This window comes from Anomalospiza imberbis, chromosome 16 (genome assembly GCF_031753505.1).
Source record: "Anomalospiza imberbis isolate Cuckoo-Finch-1a 21T00152 chromosome 16, ASM3175350v1, whole genome shotgun sequence".
In the NCBI taxonomy this organism is placed as follows: Eukaryota; Metazoa; Chordata; class Aves; order Passeriformes; family Viduidae; genus Anomalospiza; species Anomalospiza imberbis.
In genome coordinates this window covers 7,301,564-7,319,708 of record NC_089696.1, presented here as the reverse complement: position 1 = coordinate 7,319,708, position 18,145 = coordinate 7,301,564, and the positions used below count along the sequence as shown (strand labels likewise).

Sequence of the window (18,145 nt, the reverse complement as noted above, 5' to 3'; positions counted from 1 at the left end):
GACACATTTTACATCACTTGAGCTTTGGAGCTTGACTCCCTAAATCATTTGTGTCTGCAACACAATTGAAGGGTAACACTCACTTGGAAAATCCACCTAACTGCCTCACTACATTTTAGGGGCCTTATTTCTCTTTTGAAGATGAGATCTATATCCCTAATTTACTTTACTGCTTTTGAAAATTAAATACTAAAGAATGTGACATTCTACGGAAGGAACAGTCTAAAGTTTAGGGATGAAAAGTGTCCTTTAGGGCTGTAATGTATTTTGCCATTACTGCTCAGGGAATAATTCTAAGGATGATAGAGAGCAACTTGACAGGATTCATTAAGGCAGAGACAGCATGTGTATGCTGTGAGGACAGGACTCTGCACAAGTCTGCCTATGCAGAGCAAACTGCTCTGGTTTTTACTAACTGTGATTTATGAGTTTGTTTTTGTGGTTTTGTCTTTTTTTGTCTTTCTGTTCTAAAAGATGAATCTCAAAAGCACAACACTGAGAGTGTTCATAACAAAGGTGCCCTGTTGAACACAGCAAGTGGCACAACACTGTACAGCATGACTGACAGCAAAGGCCCTGAGCCCACACTGCTGAGTTAGTGGCAGGATTGTCAGCATGTGGAAAACCAAAACCCAGAGACAACACGCATTCACTCTTTGATATGCAGAACTTTTAGACTCCACTACAAGTGATTTTTCTCAACCTGACATCAACTAAATGGTATAGAAAAGGAAATGCAGCAGATACACCACAGGACTGCACAGATCTTCTTGACTGAGTTACAGCTGAGACTGCAGTTCAACAAAATAATGGCTGCAACACTGCCTTGTAGCAAACCACAGTTATCCTGCCAGCATCTTAACTCATCTCCCTGGATGTCTCCTACCTTTGACACAGCTCATAATGAGTAGGGAATACTCCACTCTCAGGCTGTTGCTTGGCTTCAATGTGCACATTCAAAGTCCTTGTGAAAAACAGCTACTCCAGCCATTAGGATACTGAAGTCTGCATAAAGTCAAAATCCAGGTATACATCTTATCACTTTCTACAAACAGCAGCAAAGTATTGAATTTTGAGTCCCAGATACAATTCCCTTATGAATTTCTGCCTAGCTTCTTCAAACCCTTCCATGCTAGACAATCTATTACTTCTTTGACTTTTAGTTAATGTTTAGCTGCTTACCTATTAAGATGCTTTTCATGTTTCTACACAAAATGAGCATCACAATAAATATCAGTATTCCATAGGCTGTTACTTCACTGTGTACAATGTATTTTATTATTAAATCATAATTTTATTAGGTGAAATATTCTCCAAAGACAGCAGTATTGGAGGAGTATTAGCAGGAAATTTTCCTATCACCCCCAGATCTACTGATGATCACTGTTCAGTTATCTTCAGGGTTGCACTCTGTTGACAGGTTAGCAATATAAAAAATTCCTTTTTTATGAGCTCCTATATGCACTATAAAATCTATTCTCCCATTTTAAATATGTTTCCATTCAAATTAGGAAGGCAATACACAAATATTTTCAAAAAGATTGTGTTTTTATAGACTGTGAGTAAAGAGGTAGAAGAGAGGAGATGCTATACTTCAGTAAAGGGAAAATATTGAATGTTTCACCAGCTCAAATCCTATTCCCCATATCTATAATATTCCAGCCATAACTGGCATTATAACTATGAATAATACTTTTTCATACAATAATACCACAGAGGTTGAAGTGTAGCCAATGCATTTAAACAAATTCAGGGAAAGATGAAGTCGACTTTGTAATAATGATTTCCAGTATGTTCTATTAGCTTTGCTCACTCTTCAACTGTGACCTTTGAGGATGGGTCAAGCTTCTGAAAAAAAAACAGAGTTACAAAACTGCATAGCTAATAGCTATTCTGTGTAAAATATTACTGTAATTAGCAGCCTTAAAAACTCTTTTCTATTGTCTAATCTGACAATGGGAGGAATACATAGTGTATCCTATATATATATATATATATTCACGCACACAAGAAAAGAACAACCAAAAAAAACCTGAAAAATATGGGCAAGACATCCTGGTGTGCAACTCCTTCTGTTAACACTGCTAGCATCACAGAACACTCCCCAGGGAGCAGCTTACCAGCACCAGCAGAAGTAAGCTTGCATTGACAGCACTGACAGGGTTAAGCAGCCAGAGGACATTACTTCAGAAAGATGGAATGCTTTTTCCTTTCTCCTCTGCACTGCCTCGATTGGCTGGTTGGTTCTGTTTGGCTACTACATTTGGGGCTTGCTAAAGTCAGAATGGGCATATTCGTGTCATTAAAGTAGAGGAAAAACCAGATTACGAAAAAAAAACAAAAACCAAAAAAAAACCACTAGATCAAGAAAAAGGTTACAAAACTTCAGAAGTGACTTGGCTGGAGTAAGGAAAAACATATAGCCTTGATAGTGCTGCCTGCTAATAACTAGAGAAGTTTTACACCATCTGCTAATTTCCCCTTTGTCAGCTGCACAAGGGAACCACATGAGAGGCACCATAATAAACATTTTTTCTCCCTTGGAGATCATAAGTCTCCAGAACCTGTGGCATATATGTTCACTTACACCCAAGCTGTTAATATATACAAGTGAGAAGAGAACCAGTATTTTTATCAATGTGGAATAGCAGCTGAGACAGACAACACAACCTCCACAGAGGGACATATCCATATGTTACACAAGAATAGATGCCAGAAAAATGATAGTGGTTGGGGCTTTTCTTGGAGAAAGGTATTTTAACTAGAGGTCAAAAAACTATTGTCCATAAAGACTCTGCAAAAACAGATATAGCATGAGATGTTAAAAAAAACCCAAAAATCCAAACACAAGACATCTGCAAAGTGCCTGCTGTACATTAAGCGCCTGCTTCTATTATCCAGTTAGGACATAGACTTGGTTCTGCCAAAAGCCCTGCTATGCATATACTATATTTCTTGATCTTTTCTGTTGCCTAGAAAAGGTTTTCGAATTTGCTGCCAATTCAACCCCTGAAGCACAGATGGGAATAAAAAGCATCTTATCTCCTAACATACAATTCCATATCATGTTTTCTACTATTTTCAAGCTATACAATCTCTCAAGCTGCATGACATGCCTGTTTCCCTTGGGAGACTATCTCATATACACCCAGAATCCTAATTCCTCTGTGCATATTCCTGTGTGTAAGGCTTGAAGTTGTAATAGCTCTATTCTCTTATCTCTTTTTGTCTTTTCTTTCAGCAACAGGAGAAGAATTGCCAGAAAGCTGTTTCATAAGGTTGTCATCCAAAACTTCAGACAAATTGGAATGTTAGCAGGGAAGGCACTTCTGGGGCTTTGTTGGTAAGCAGAGAAAATTTCTCCTGAGCATCCTGATAGAGGCGCAGATTTCTGCCCTGAGTCCACCCAGTGACATCTTAAAAGTTGATGGCTCATTTCTAATGGTAAGGTCTCCAATCCAAAAGATGGCAAGTAGCAATAGATATCATCTACTTTATCAAGATTTCTTAATCTAGCTTGTGTAATTTTCATTATAAATTAGGGAAATGTGGGTTAAATTAGCCTACTGTAAAATATGACTGTAATGGAAGAACACATTTATCAGAAACCTTCTCATAAACCACACAGAGGAATCAGGCAACATTTTTCAAAAGTTTGCTTTAAACTACCAAAATGCATTTGTGTTTCATTGCCTAAGTCAGAGAGGAAAAGTATTAAATTTATATGTAAGTCCTGTCAGCTTAAAAAAAAAGGAAAACAATATAGGAATCCAAAGGTGTTCACCACATAGCATGGGGGCATGAACTAAACAGGATGGAGCACCGAGGATATTGCACAGTATCACAGACACACCATTATTCCGTATGACAGGTAGGTATGAGAGCATGGACCAACACGTTTCAGAATAACAGCTCAGGCAGCAGAATTGCAAAATTCAGGGCTTGGAATTCTAACACCGCAAAAGCTGCCTATGAGTCAAGAAATTCAGAGAGGTCAAATAGTAAATTCACAATCTTCCCACCCTGCTCAGATGTAATAAATCCTCAGCTAGAATATTGTGCCAAGCCTTGGCCATCATTATTCCAGAGATACAAGGGTCAACTGGAAAGCATGAGGGAAGAAAAAAATTGGTAAGGTTATTATAATCAGTTATTACTTAAACAATGAGTGTGAATAAGCAAAGGTGTAGAGAAAAACTGTGAGGAAAACAATGGAAAAAACTGCAGCTGTTTATGCTGCAGAACAGATAACTGAAGAGAGGTATTATGTACAGATTACATATTTTGCAATAGAGTCCCTGAAAAGAGGATAAAACCGTTCATGTCTAGAACATGGAAAGAGTTAGGTCTCATCCTAACCTTCCCTGAGAAGAAAAGGCTCATAAAGAACTTCATCATATTATTCCAGTATTTTAAAGGGTGGCTGAAAAGGGATGGATGCTCTCTTTCACAAGGAGCCACATGGACAAGACAAGGTGCAGCTGGATGCATGTTGCACTGGGGGAGATTTCATCTTGGTAAAAGAAACCTTTTTTTTTTTACAGTGAGAACAATTAAACATTGCAGCTACATGGCCAGGGATGTGGCAGAATCCCCATCACTGGATTTTCAAGACCTGAGTGAACAGGGTGCTGCTGGATCATGTCATCTAGGCTGCCTTTCCCATTAAAGGTTGGACCAGATGTCCACTCAAGGTCCCTTCCAGCCTGGGTTATTCTGGGTTATTATTTCAGCTTCTCTGCTTATACCACTGGCAATGCAGGTAAGGAGTGACATATATAAATATCAAGGCTGACACTGATCCCTTGATATTTAAAAAACACAGAAGATTTTTTTAAAGATGAAATATAGTCAGCAACTGACAATAAATCATGTTTTAGATTACATTATTATAGCTATGCAAAGAGCTGCCAAAAAGAAGAAAATAACATACACCACCAGAGAGAAGAAAAAACCTCTCATTGGTGTAAGCACAATTTAGTCAAGTATTAGAAGAAAACCCTTTTGAATGGCGTGGAATGACAAGCAATGAAATGCATTATATACAGAGGCTGTAGAGTTTCCATTGCTAAATGATTTTAAAGAAACATTGAACTGATTCTGTCAAGAATGATTAGATATTTCTGAACCCTTGTTGAAGAAAGATGGACCATTCAAAGGCCATTACAGCTCTCCTATTATTTTCTCTTCAAGGCCCAAAGCAAAGATGGGGCAGAAAGTCTTTTTCCCTAGGAATGATTTTTTTCTCACATCCTTTTATCAGGTAGCAGCAGATGAAAGCTGTAATTAGAAGCATAAAGGTATCTGCTGTTTCCCCCAAATTCAGTGTTGCTACACTGCAATTGCAAATCAGTGCATAATGTTGCCCAGACAGATTTACACAGCAGCTAAAAGCACATATATTCAGACATGCTACAGACTGTCTGGGAACAAAGAATCTTGAGGCACAAACTACTCCAACTGTCTTATTACACATTACCAATATCAACTTCATTTTTGCATTTAACAGTAGCTCTTTCATTGCGTGTCCTTCCGTGGCAGCCAGCCACAGTTTTTAAAAGGTCAAAATCCTGATCTTCAATATAACATCCCACACAGATGATGTGATCTCAGAGGTAAGGAAAGAACTACCTCTGCAAGTCAGCTCAGAGCTACAATCTGAATAAATCATGACTCTAAATTCCATGAAAGCACTGGAAAGGGCAGAAGAATAAAAGGAGGTAGGACAGGCTTTGAACCATGAAGCAAGACAGGGCTTCCAAAAACCACAGGTTCCATTTCCTAGTCTGAAATGGACTTCCTCTATCATTTAGGATGAAACAGTTGATTTTCTGTATCAGTTCAGTTAAAAAGTTAATTAGTTCAGTTTAAAAGATCGGTTATTTGTATAAAATAACCTGTCTAACTGCCAGTTTCCTGGGACAAATAATCTAGCTCATACTATTTAAGGGGAAAAGGTAAGGAAAGGAATACATTCCCAGCTGCTCCCAGCAGAGTTCATAGACAAACTCTAGGCTGCCATTGGATGCACACACAGGGTTAAAGCTACAAACAGATAAATTGACTGAGAATTTAGGCAATGATGTCACTATGACCAGAAGTTGGCCTTAAGATAAATAAATAGGCTTTCACTATTCCCTTCAGGCCATTTGCTGTCCCCTTGGCACCAAGATGAAATCATAATGCATTGTAATTACAGATAAAAGGGATTTGACATGAGAGCTCTCCAAACAAGCCAAACATCCTGGAAAGTGAAAAAAACCCCAACAAAAAAAACCCAACTTGCTTGCATGCTCATTCTTCAGAGTCAAGAATAACCATCAAGACAATTTTCTTATTATTAGCAGCTGTTCAGAAATCAGTGCTAGATACATTAGTTAAATCAGTGGGCTTTCCCAGAACAAAAAAAAGAAAATTATGGAAAGATGAGGATTTGAGATTAAATTAATCAGACTGCAACAATATCAAAAACATGAAAATCTATAGCTCTGGCATGCAGAAATTAGACAAGCCCAAACCACACTAACAAAAGATAGAATCTAAGCATAACTGAATAACTTCAAGTGTAATCACCAGTTTTTTAGTTAGCACAGAGGATGGACTCATCTACAAAGACTCCTCTGAGAAAGCTTCCAGGGATAAAGAAAAGGTATAAGGACAAATAAATAGGAAACATTACACACTGCTATGCCTGTAACTTGAAAACAACTCTAAATTATAGTTGAGGAAATGTTGCCATCACCCTACAAAGGACAGCATGAAAATGCCCTTCTATTTTCCTACGACCAGATCATAGGGCATATGAATAAATTCTTTAAAATTACCTCTGTAAGTGCTGGTACAAGAGTGCATGTCAATAATATGTTTAAAACTCCTGTTATGGCATTAGTAAGTTGTCCACGTGCTCTGTGGGGAACCCCCTGGGAGTTCATTCTGCAAGGATTCACTTTTTTGACCTGGTTTGAAGCTGTGTGCTGCTGCCAACATCAGACTCTGAGCTGCACAGAGGCATTTCTAAAAGACAGTGACACTCACAAAAGAGACTTCTCTCCCCTGTCAGGAAACTCAACAATCCAGGTTATTGGTATTAACCCACTACAGAGAAAAAGCACTATAAACTAAATGCAAGTTGAATTTATATCAACAATACAGATGTGCATGTAAAGAGCATAGCCCAAAGCCATACTTACAAAGTCTGTACACACTTTTATTGATGAAGTAGAAAAACTGTTTAAAAATTTAATTGCAAGGATCTCACATTTGCAACAGAAAAACCCCAAGCATGTTAATTCTCTCCTCAGTCAGTTCACCATCAGCAAATGAAGACCATGCCAGGAAACTCAAATTAGCAGCAGCAGTGATTATTTTAATGTTATCCCTTTCATCCCTTAAAGCCTTTTCTAAAAAATTAAACCAAAAACCACTCTTAGGATGAATTGCTTCCTCCAAGGTATTTTATCTTTTGAATGTGGAACACTTTGGCCTAAATAACAGAAACTACAGATGTGACTGCAAAAGTGCATCTAAAAAAAAGTAATTATCTAATATAGAACTTCATATAAGTTTGGGCCACTCATTTTCTACCAGCTCTCAATACTTGCTTTGCTACTGTTGCACCCTGCTAGTGCTGTTTGTATGATAATCATTGTCTTCAGTTTTGTAAACCCATATCATGGTCTTTATTAGTAAAGTGTGAGGTATGTTGAAAGAAGAACATTAAACAGGATTTTTATTTTCTCTTGTCCTAGAGAGGATCCCTCTCCCTTGACAGACAGTGCCTAAGAAATGCCATATATCATTTTATTTTGTGCTAGTATCACCATCCACAGACAACCATACTCTGTAAACACTCTAGACCTGGTTGAATAAAATTATATATAAAATATAAATAGCACCACTACAATTCAGTCTGCAATGTAGAGATAGCTTGTTGATCTCATTAAACTATAGAATAGGTCATTTAGTATTTATAAATGTAAATGTAAAACAATTATTCAGCTATTTCACAGGGAAATTGGTGATATTTGTTGAATATTGCTTGCAATCATAATTTGAAAAGTTTGCATACACAAGCTTGATTCTCAAAGAGCAACAAACGGCTAGAAGTATAAATTGGATCAATAGTCTAAAAATCATTGTAAATTCTAGAAGGGACTAGTCAAAAGCTTCACCACGGGTAGCAGCAGGATCCCTTCAGAGGGATTAAAAATCCCAAACAAGGCAGCATTATGGCCAAATGTAATCCTCCCAGGCACTGCCCCTGTCCTGCCCAGTGCCAGCTCCTCCCTGGTGGCCCCTGCGCAGCAGGGCACTGGAGAGGCTCCGTCCTGCACCTGACACCTGGGGAGGGCTCTGGCTGACAGCTGAACTCGCTCTGAGCATCTCTCAGCATGGGGCTCTGGGCCCACAGCCCTCACTGGAACCCATGGGGACACCTAAATCCAAGGGATAACAGCACCTGAATTGCTGCAGTAGCCAGCCAGCACCACAGCCTGCTGAGCTCTTGCTGCTGGGGCTGCTCTGCCCAATACTCACTTCTGTAGCAAGTCTCTTCTCTTGCTGTAACAGTTCTAACCTCCACAAAAAGAGGAATTACCTAAAAGCTTTTATTCTGTGGCCTAAAATACTAGCTGTTGTTACATTAGTTTTATTCATTATTTACCTACATTTAAATAAATGTATATATATATATATATAATCTAAAGTAGCATACAGTAGAAAATCCTAGCTCGCAGATGAAGTCTATTTCTAATGTATCATTTCCTTTTCCAATGCACTCCCTCTTCTAAGCAAATGAAGTTACCAAGTTGTAGGACAGTTGCAGACTTCTTATTAAATATTTTCTCTTTTTTTTTTTTTTTTAAATAAAATGCCATTCCTTAAACATTCTGAAAAGGTAAAACAAAACAACAACAAAAACCCAAAACAAAACCAATTGATCAAAAAGGGAAAAGCAAGTCTCTGACTGCAAAAATAGAGAGCAAAGTGAAGAACTGTTTTTAAAGCTCTAGCAATAGCTAATGCCAGTTTTTGGAAAAAAACCAGTCACTGGTAGCAAGTGGTGAGTTCTGAAAGGCCTGAGCAACTTAAAGTGATTTGGGACCCCTTAGTAGATCTTGATAGATTTTCATAATTTGTTAACATTTTGATCCTGTTTCAATATAATTTTCAATTTGTAGGAATTTTTTTGTTTTGGTAGTAGCAATTTAATATAAATAAACATTTTTAGATTGGAAGTGCGATTTTTACTTCTTTACTGGAGAAAATTGTCACTATAGCATTAATTAGTCTCTTCATTCTCTGTCAAACTGCTGCATAACAAGGGGTTTATTGCTAAAAAAATATCTAAGGAAGGGAGTTTCATTTCAGCATGAGATTTGTCTAAAATTGTTTTTGGCTACTGAACTGAAAGAAAGCCTGTAGTCTACTGCTGGAGGAAGCTCCCTCAAGTCAAAGTCATGAAATCATGCCATAAAAAATTTGGTTTTCCTGTGAAACTAATAATAAAGGTAAACAGCTTTTTTTAACAATTCCCTAAGAGTGACTTAGAGCCATCTGAAGCTTGTGAGTTTTTAGATACAAGATTCCTCTTGATTCCAGTATTGGTTTTGTCTTTTAAAAGGATGAAAGGTTGCCTTTAATAACATGTTTCCACTTCCACACTTTACCTATAGATGAGCTCTTAGTGATTTGCTCTCCATACTCCAGTTTTCTGTAAGAGATTTTGTGCACCTTGCATGCACCTCTAGCTTTGTAAGCAGTGGCAGAATATACAAGTGGATAAAACATGATCTTTGGAAGGTTGCAATGAAGACAGATATTTCATAAATGTCTAAAAAGATGGATTGCAAGTCAGACAGAGTTAAAAAAAAAAAAAAAAAAGGCAGTATCAATCTACATAATATCGTTCCCTGTCAAGGAATGGGCAATCTTAAGTGTGTGTAAACAGCAATATTATTCATGGTTACCACAATGTAATTGCCTGCTGGATTTGAATGAGGTTTGTCTGAATATAAATGAAGAGACTAAGTGAAGATAAAGGAAGCATCTGAAGCTAGAAACAAAAAAAAACCTCTAAAATTAAAATGATGAAGTCAGATGCACATTCATTTATTGTGTGTATGAATACAGATGATTATTAAACCAGGAGAATTAAAACAGTAGCCAGAGTGGAGCACAATGCAGGGAGGAAAGGGCTTCCCAATTCCATTCTGCCAACGTGCCTCAGCCTTGACACCCAGCATTATTGCCAGTGGAACTCTAAGCCTCTTCTAAATAGAGTCTTGAAATTGCTTCAAATGGTATCAGAAAAACTGGTGATTTTTAGGAAGATAAATGATTGCAGAACCCTCACAAATCCATATCCCTTTGTGCCAAGGGAAATCTAACACAGAGGTCACTGGTGCTAAGAGGCATCAACCGGACCTGCCACATCTTCAGCATGTTGATTATTAACTGAAAATTGTAACAAGGAACAGAAGGCAATTTTATCTGCCATTGTCAGTGTGCTGCCATGACTTGGAGCAAACCCAAGTGAGCAGCAACATTCAATGTATAATTCCCTGGTGCCAAAACCAGAGCCAGAGGATCAGGCCTAAATCCTGTGAGATATCAGCTGCTGAAAATGCAAAATACCAATACGTGGTGTAATCCACCTGAACTCCAGCCCCGTGTCCAACTGGAGCCTGATCCACCACACTGCCATGGCAGGCAGGAACCAGCACAGAAACTATCAGGGAACCCTGACAGCAGAAAATGTGGCCTGAGGCAGCTTGGAATGAGGGAACCTGTGCTGCAGAATCCAGTACAGAGGTGATGGCAGGCTCAACATGACAAAAACAACAGAACAGCCCAGAACAGGTGTAGCAAACACTACCAATGAAAACAAACCACATAAAGACTCTGTTTGGCTTCTTCCAAACTGGCATCTCTGTATGGAGCAGACAGAGTTTGGATTCCTGGGCTAATCCAGGCTGTCTGCCTCCAGTATGGCCATTGGGACGATGTTAATAACAAAAGACAGCAGCAAAGTCGAAGCTGCAGAAGCCAGAAAGATTTTGTTCCATCCTCAGAAAACCATTCTGGAAGCTGCAGGGGCATGCCCAGAACAGTGGATAGATATATTGGTGACCTTCTCAGTCCACACCTCAGCCAAATTTCCAGAGATTAGCTGAGCTTGACACAGCTTTCCCTCTACTCTTCCACCTCCACCAGACAAAGAGCAGAATCCAGATTTCAAGAAATGGCAGACTCTAACACTTGCTTATGAAATAGAATTACTTACGATTCAATATGTTAGAAAACTTTTAAAATAATATTGAAATATTTATTCTCCAGGCATTTAGATTTTTAAAGTATTTTAATTTTCTAAACTTAAAAATGAAAATGAGATGTTCCTTTCTCTGCTTAACTGAGACTGATGAAGCTGAAATTTAAAAAAAAAAACACTTGAGTTGAACAATTATTCTTAAACAGCATTTCCCCATGAATGTTCTGTTTTGATATCCAGGCAACATTTGGCTATAGTTTTTTCTTGATTAATGTACAATTGACTCCAGCTCCTGACACAACAATATTAATATCTGAACTTGTCTCCATGGGCACACTTAGTACGTGAGCAGGGTACCCATTTCATAAAGAGTAAAGTAGCTCATACCCATCTAGTCTTCTTTCAACCCTTCTGAAATACAAGCAAAGTTTTCAAAAGAATGAAAGAATTCTAAAAGCTTTTAATTATAGTACAATATATATATAGGGCTCAACTTAAAATTTTGTTTTTCCACTTTTTTAACTCCAGCTGTAGTTGTTTCCCTGTTTATTTGTATGGCAATCTGGTCCACAGTGTTAGATGTCAGCTGAGGTGACATTCTGTATGATTTAAAACTCCTTCTGCAATGACAAAAATACTTATTTAGCAGATTCTGAAAACCTGTTTCACAACGTGCTCAAATATAGTGGGGGAAAAGGAAGCCAAAGACTTCTTACATCAATAAAGTATAAATACAGCTACAATTGGAGCTTAAAAACATCTAAGAACAGTAAAAGAAAAGGAAGGAATTGACACCAATCTTATGAAGCAAAGTCATAATTTTGGCATTTCAATGCTTTCAAAACTTGCTGTGCATGAAAAAAATGTTATGGCAGATGGGATTCCCAAACTTAGTTTTCAAATGTTGAGGTTAATTTTAATTTTATTCACTCAAATGCTAAATCTTGGACAAATATTGTTAAAAAAGATCAAATCAGGCATAAAAATTTCAACAGAACAACCTGTGCCATCTAATGTACTAATGTTTGAATGAATACATCCAGAGTAAAACCTATTATTACAGCATTATAGATGGCAAATGTTTAACCAAGGAGATAATCCAGAAGCAGTCCAACAGAAAGACAGGGTCAAGGGGAAAAAGCACTTAAATAGGAAAATAAGCATAATACAAGATCACCCTGAATCTCATCTGACACAATGGGTAAAAAAATCTCAGAAGTAGGAGCAAGTCTGAGAACAGCATAAGAACAAGTGAAATGAACTTGTACTCCCCCAACTTCCAGCAGTTTGAGTTCAGGCTCTTCTGAGCCAGGTATGGCATCTTCCTATTTAAAGATCCCCACTGGACAATTTTTCTTTCATTATATTTCCTAATCACTTTTTATACATATGAAGTTTTAGAACCCTCAATACCCTCAGATAGACATTCTGTACCATTGTGTAGTGTATGAAGAATAAGCTCCTTTGCATCTACCTCCTGCTAATTTCATTTTATGCCCTCTGAGTATTTCAAAATATCAGTTGGATTTAGGCTAAAACGAAGTTGTGAACACAAGATTAACTGTTCTTTATGGGACTTTTACATCGATTTGTGTGTTATCCTAACATTTAACAATCAGTAAATGAAAATTTGTATTTTGTAGGCTAATTTAATTAAAGCTTAAGGTTACAGAAAGAGGAATAAAGAAACTCTAGTAAAGAACTGTTGAAGAAAGCCATAGAATAATGGAGACAGACAGGGATATGCTGGCTCCTAAACTGCTCCTGTAGGATCCTAGTCCTGAACTTTTTCCTCTCATGGCTTGCAGACACCCAAGGGCCCATAGGCTGCTTCTACAACCTTGGAAAGAGCTCATTAAGAGGAGCAAGTCTCATCAATAGCTTTAAATATATTATGCAGAGGTCCATTTTGCTAAGAAAATCTAACCTATGACTTGAAAAAAACTAAAAACCTCACTGCAGTCAGAGCAGACAACTGTGTAAAGAAAATAGACTGTAGAGGAAATCTGTTGAGCTACAGGGCACTAATGAAAAATCGTGTACATCATTGTTTTTAACTAATAATAGCTAAAATATGGTTTTTATTCAGAAGGAGACAAACTTTCACAAATCAGGCTGTACAATGGATCTCCCCAATGTCAGGAAACTCACAGGGTTGGTAATGATTTCCTTTTCATTTTGCTGCAGGTGACATTCTGCTCTAACAGATGGTCAGCCCCTGGACGGTATTTGAGAACCAATGTGAATTTAAGCTTCAAAGCAAGGTATGCAGAGCAGGAGAAACAAGTTTAAGGCTAAAGGTATTATTGCCAGTTCCACTGGATACCTTCAATTACTTCACCATTACAAGCAGAATCAAGTGGTTCTTTTAGAAGAGTTTCTTTTCCAAAGCAACACTGACATGAATGAAAGGAGAAATAAGAATGTCCGAGTCAATCTAAGTTAATTACCTTCTAAAGAGCTTCAGGGTATTTAAACTATTAAGATAAATTTTATCCCTTTTCATTAAAAATAAAAATCTAATGTCCTTGTTTCCAAGGATCTCTGATGGGAATGGCAGTTTGGCAGTAGTTCTATAGCTATCAGCCAAATCGTCAGGCATAGATTGTTGCTTTAATAAAGGATAAATGGCAACAGATTTAAAGTCAGCAGGTATGTAACCTGGGGACAGAGAGGCATTAATTAAATCAGTAAAGGCAGGCAGAAGCTCAAGAGGAAAAACCTAAACAAGAATTTGGGAAGCACTGATAAGACTTGACTTTCTCTCTGCATAGCTTTTGCCTCCAGCAATTCAGCCCTTAAGATGCAAAAAAGCTGTGAAACGAGCTATCAGAATCCTTGTCAATCACTGGACAAGGTCTATCATGGTCAAAAGGTACTTCTAAGGCCTGCAGGAAAATAACGGAATTAATCTATGATGTGTGTTTATCAGTGACTAACTGCAGATTTGGTTATTGCAGCAAAGAGGCTTAAACAGAAGGGGGAGAGTGATAATGGATCAGTTAAGGATTATTATTCTTACTCTCTTTTCATTTCAAAGACCATTTTATTGTTTCAATTGCATTTGCTAACTTGTATGATATGGGAGACTTTCTGTGTTATGGGGAAAAGGGAGACAATTCTGCAAATTGTTTATTGAACTTATATCAGGAGGTACTCTTATTAATTCCAAGTTCAGGGGGTTGAATGTTCCATTGGCAAAGGTACACATTTATTCCTGGAGATGCCTGTTTCTCATTGAGGAAGATGCAATACACAATGAGAGGATAATAACCTAGGCTCAAAAGAAATATGATAGTTATATATTTTATTAAATGTTTAGTAGAAAGAAATTTGAAGAAAGTCTTAGGAGTACACACAAGTGTACTTTGTGTATATGTAAAAATATATAAAGTTTATATATTATAATATAAACTTTATATTTAAAGTTTGTGTGGAAACTACTTGTTTATCTGTGGAAATAATATCTAAACTCCACCAAACTATCAATTGTCTGGAGTCTTTGTTATTGGTCTGAGGAAGAAGGACTCATACATGAGAATTAACTTCCAACTTTGGTCTATGTAATCTGCACCTTATCAGTTCAATTTGGAGGCAAATTAAACACATCAGTACTCATTCTCTGGATATAAATCTTCTCCTCACTATCAGGTGAAGAAGTGTTTTCTGTCTGGCTAATCAATATGGAAGATTAATGCTGTCACCTCCATTATTTAAGTGAAATTAAATTAAGGTGATGATTAAATGGAAGATACATGGTTAATGTTCAAGTATGTTCTACAGATCCAAAAATACAGCCTGGAGCAGGAGTGTGTGTATTTCTATATATTTTTATTATACGAGTGTAACAATTTGAAGGGATCTGACTTTGCATCACCTTTCAATAAAGAGCAACGCAAAGAAGATTGTTCGACTCTTCTCTAGTAGCCAGAGAAATGTAACATTAGAGAGAAAGCAGAGATTTATAACACAACAGCTGAAAATACACTCCGGTTTTCAAAGGGTCACTATATCAGATTTTTAAAATTACCAGTCATAGACAAAATATGCAACCAGTTTTCAAAACATTGTGTCTGATGTTGTCAGTAGGCGACCACGTCCTAATCTGCATTTTTGGTGAAATGAAGCCAATCCAGATCCCTAATTGAGAATGGGGTCCTGTTCCCAGGTTTTGAAGAGCTGGAACCAGGTGTAATGGGCAGATCAGCATAGGAAAGAGCTGCCTCAGAGTGGCAACTGCAGCCACCTGAGATACCAGAAACAGACAACAGATTTCCACAAGGAACATTTTCTAAGATGTTTGTCTGTCCAAATGACAGATATTTCCCATTTGCTTCTCCTTATCTTAATGTGCAGCCAAAAGAGGATTTTTTTCAGCGTGTCACTTTTCTATAAAGCCCTCAAAGTGAGTGAGAAGTTCTATGCTTCACTTATTTAATTTCTTCATGAAATATTTTGCATTCCATAACTTCCCTCCCCCTCCAAATTACCCCAAGCAAAATCAGCATAAAAAGTGGTGTTTGGGAAAGGTATTTCAAATTATTTGCACTGTGCTGAAAACCCAGCTGAATAATGACATTCACTTAGTTAGGCTTTGATGCCAGGAGTCTAAAAGAGCTTTCTCACCAGTAGAAACCTTCTATTAGCAAAGAGTTTACCTAAAGAAAACTAGATCAAAACAATTCCAAGTGCTAATTATGTTCTGCATATGAAGGTGCTCCACCTTCATAAGCACAAATAATGAACAGACAGATTTTTTAATAAACAACTTCTCTAACAGGAAATTAGAAATGTGCATCCCTACTGAAGAGAAAATAGCAGCAGAGCTCATTTTTGATTCACTGAAAACAATGCAGCTGTTTAGTCAGAATGGAAGGACAGATCACTTACAGGGGACTTGTGCATTAATGGCAAAATTAATCTGCATAGGCTTGTACAGATCTCTCCAGAGCCCGAGTCAGAGGAAACAAGATGTGACAAAATGGAAGGGCTACAAAGGAAAAAAATGAAAACATTTGTGAAAAGACTCCGTACTCCTGCAGCAGACTAATCAATCACCTGGTAAGTATGTGATCAACACACATGGGCATTCCCAGTGCAATAATAATAACAACAGGTAGATAAACTGTGTGATACAATTTTGCTAGATCGGCTGCTACCAGTGGGAAGCAGTCATTCATTCTGGGGATGACAGTTATACCCTCTGGCTATCACTACTAATTAAATCCCTATCTTTCCTATTCCATTTTTCCCCAGTTATAGATGCGATCAAAGACAGAACAATATATGGAAGGAACAGGAAACTAGATTTAGGTAATAATTTTAAAAGCCAAGTGAGATAGTCTGAGATATTAATTCACTCCCCCTGGAAAACAAGGCATGCTTCTGGCAGGAAGGCAGGTGCAACAGTGTGTGAGGTGATGAGTGTATAACCATAATGTTGTAATCAAAATCTTGTGACTCTCACAACTCCTAAGACTGCTGGAAAACCACAGAGCACACATACAAATGGGAATAGTTCATGGATATGCTGATGTTTTCTACAATGTGGTTACAGCACTGGTGGGTAAGGGAAGAGCACCTTCTGTCATCTACCTCAACTTGTGCCAAGCATTTCTCATTGTCCCACGGAACAGTCTTGACTCTGGAGTGGGCAGACATGGATTTGATGGGGGTCACCTGGATAAGGAAGTGGCTGGATGGTCTCACTCAGAGTTGAGGACAGCAGCTCACTGTCCAGGTGGAGGGCAGAGACAGGCAGCATTCCTCAGGGGTCAGCGCCGGGGCTGGCGCTGTGAGACACCTCTGTTGGTGACACAGACAGTGGGACTGAGTGCACCCTCAGGGGAAGGTGTCAGAAGGAAGAGTTGGAAGGGGTTGGAACAAGATAATTTTTAAGATCCCTTCCAACCCACACCATTCTATGAACCAGTGATTGTGACACTTCTCTGATTTACTCACTTTTTTGAAAGATACCTCAGATTTTACCTCCTCATTAATGAACTTTGCCAAACCAATGGCTCAGCCCATCTTTGGTCAGGGTCCAACAGGGAGTCTGTCCATCATGAAGACAATCCATTTGTTTCAGCCTCATGGGTCTGATCCAGTACAATTAGTAAGGCTTCAAGGAAAAGGGGCAGTCTTTGAAGCATTTTATAATGGCTCATTATCTTTTATAACCTGCAATGCTACATCTTATGCTTTAATGTGGAGACTTATCTTGCTGCCTACTTTGAGGAAGAGAATGATACTTACCACATTTAAATATGCTTACCACATTAACTATGCTTACCACATTTTTTCTTCAAAAATAAAATTAAGAAAAACATGCAAAAGCTTCTCTTTGCACAAGCATGCAAAATGTAGAAAATTAATATAAGAAAGCAGAGCTTCAAATTAAAAGTGGGACTGCAGAACAGCAGTGCAACTTAGGGAAATAAAAAAATCCAGTTCTTAGAGAGTAATTGAATCCCATACTTTAGTCATATTAACTAGCAACCTGATGTCCTGGCACACTTTGTTGGGCTAGATCCTGGAGTGCAGATTTAGCAGAACACAATTCCTTGAGCCTAAGCCAAAGGGACACGGCACATTCTAACTGCAAATGCTTGTTGCTGTGCTGGGTGTCAAAAAGCAGGGTCTAAAAAATATGGAAAAGCCTTCCTTACACAACAGCCCTCTGTCGGCAGCTCTTTGATCACTCATATCTTTCCCTGGTCGTTCTCTAAGTACTGACATATCCTTGGAGGAATTTTGCAGCTTAAGACATTACTGCCCCTAGCTGTCAACCTCGACCTTCCACAGAGGTCGCTCACAAGCGCAGCTTAACAGGGGCTGCCAACCTGTCACCAGAGAGCGGCGGGATGTGCACCCACG

General features: G+C 38.2%; 1 long non-coding RNA gene across 1 annotated transcript; it reads left to right on the top strand.

Moving 5' to 3' along the window:
* On the top strand, positions 1-14,612 carry LOC137483366 (uncharacterized). The gene is made up of 4 exons (XR_011004438.1): positions 1-1,026; positions 3,242-3,343; positions 4,545-4,762; positions 13,457-14,612. It is a non-coding gene; the product is annotated as an uncharacterized lncRNA (long non-coding RNA).
* The last annotated feature ends 3,533 nt before the right edge of the window (positions 14,613-18,145 follow it).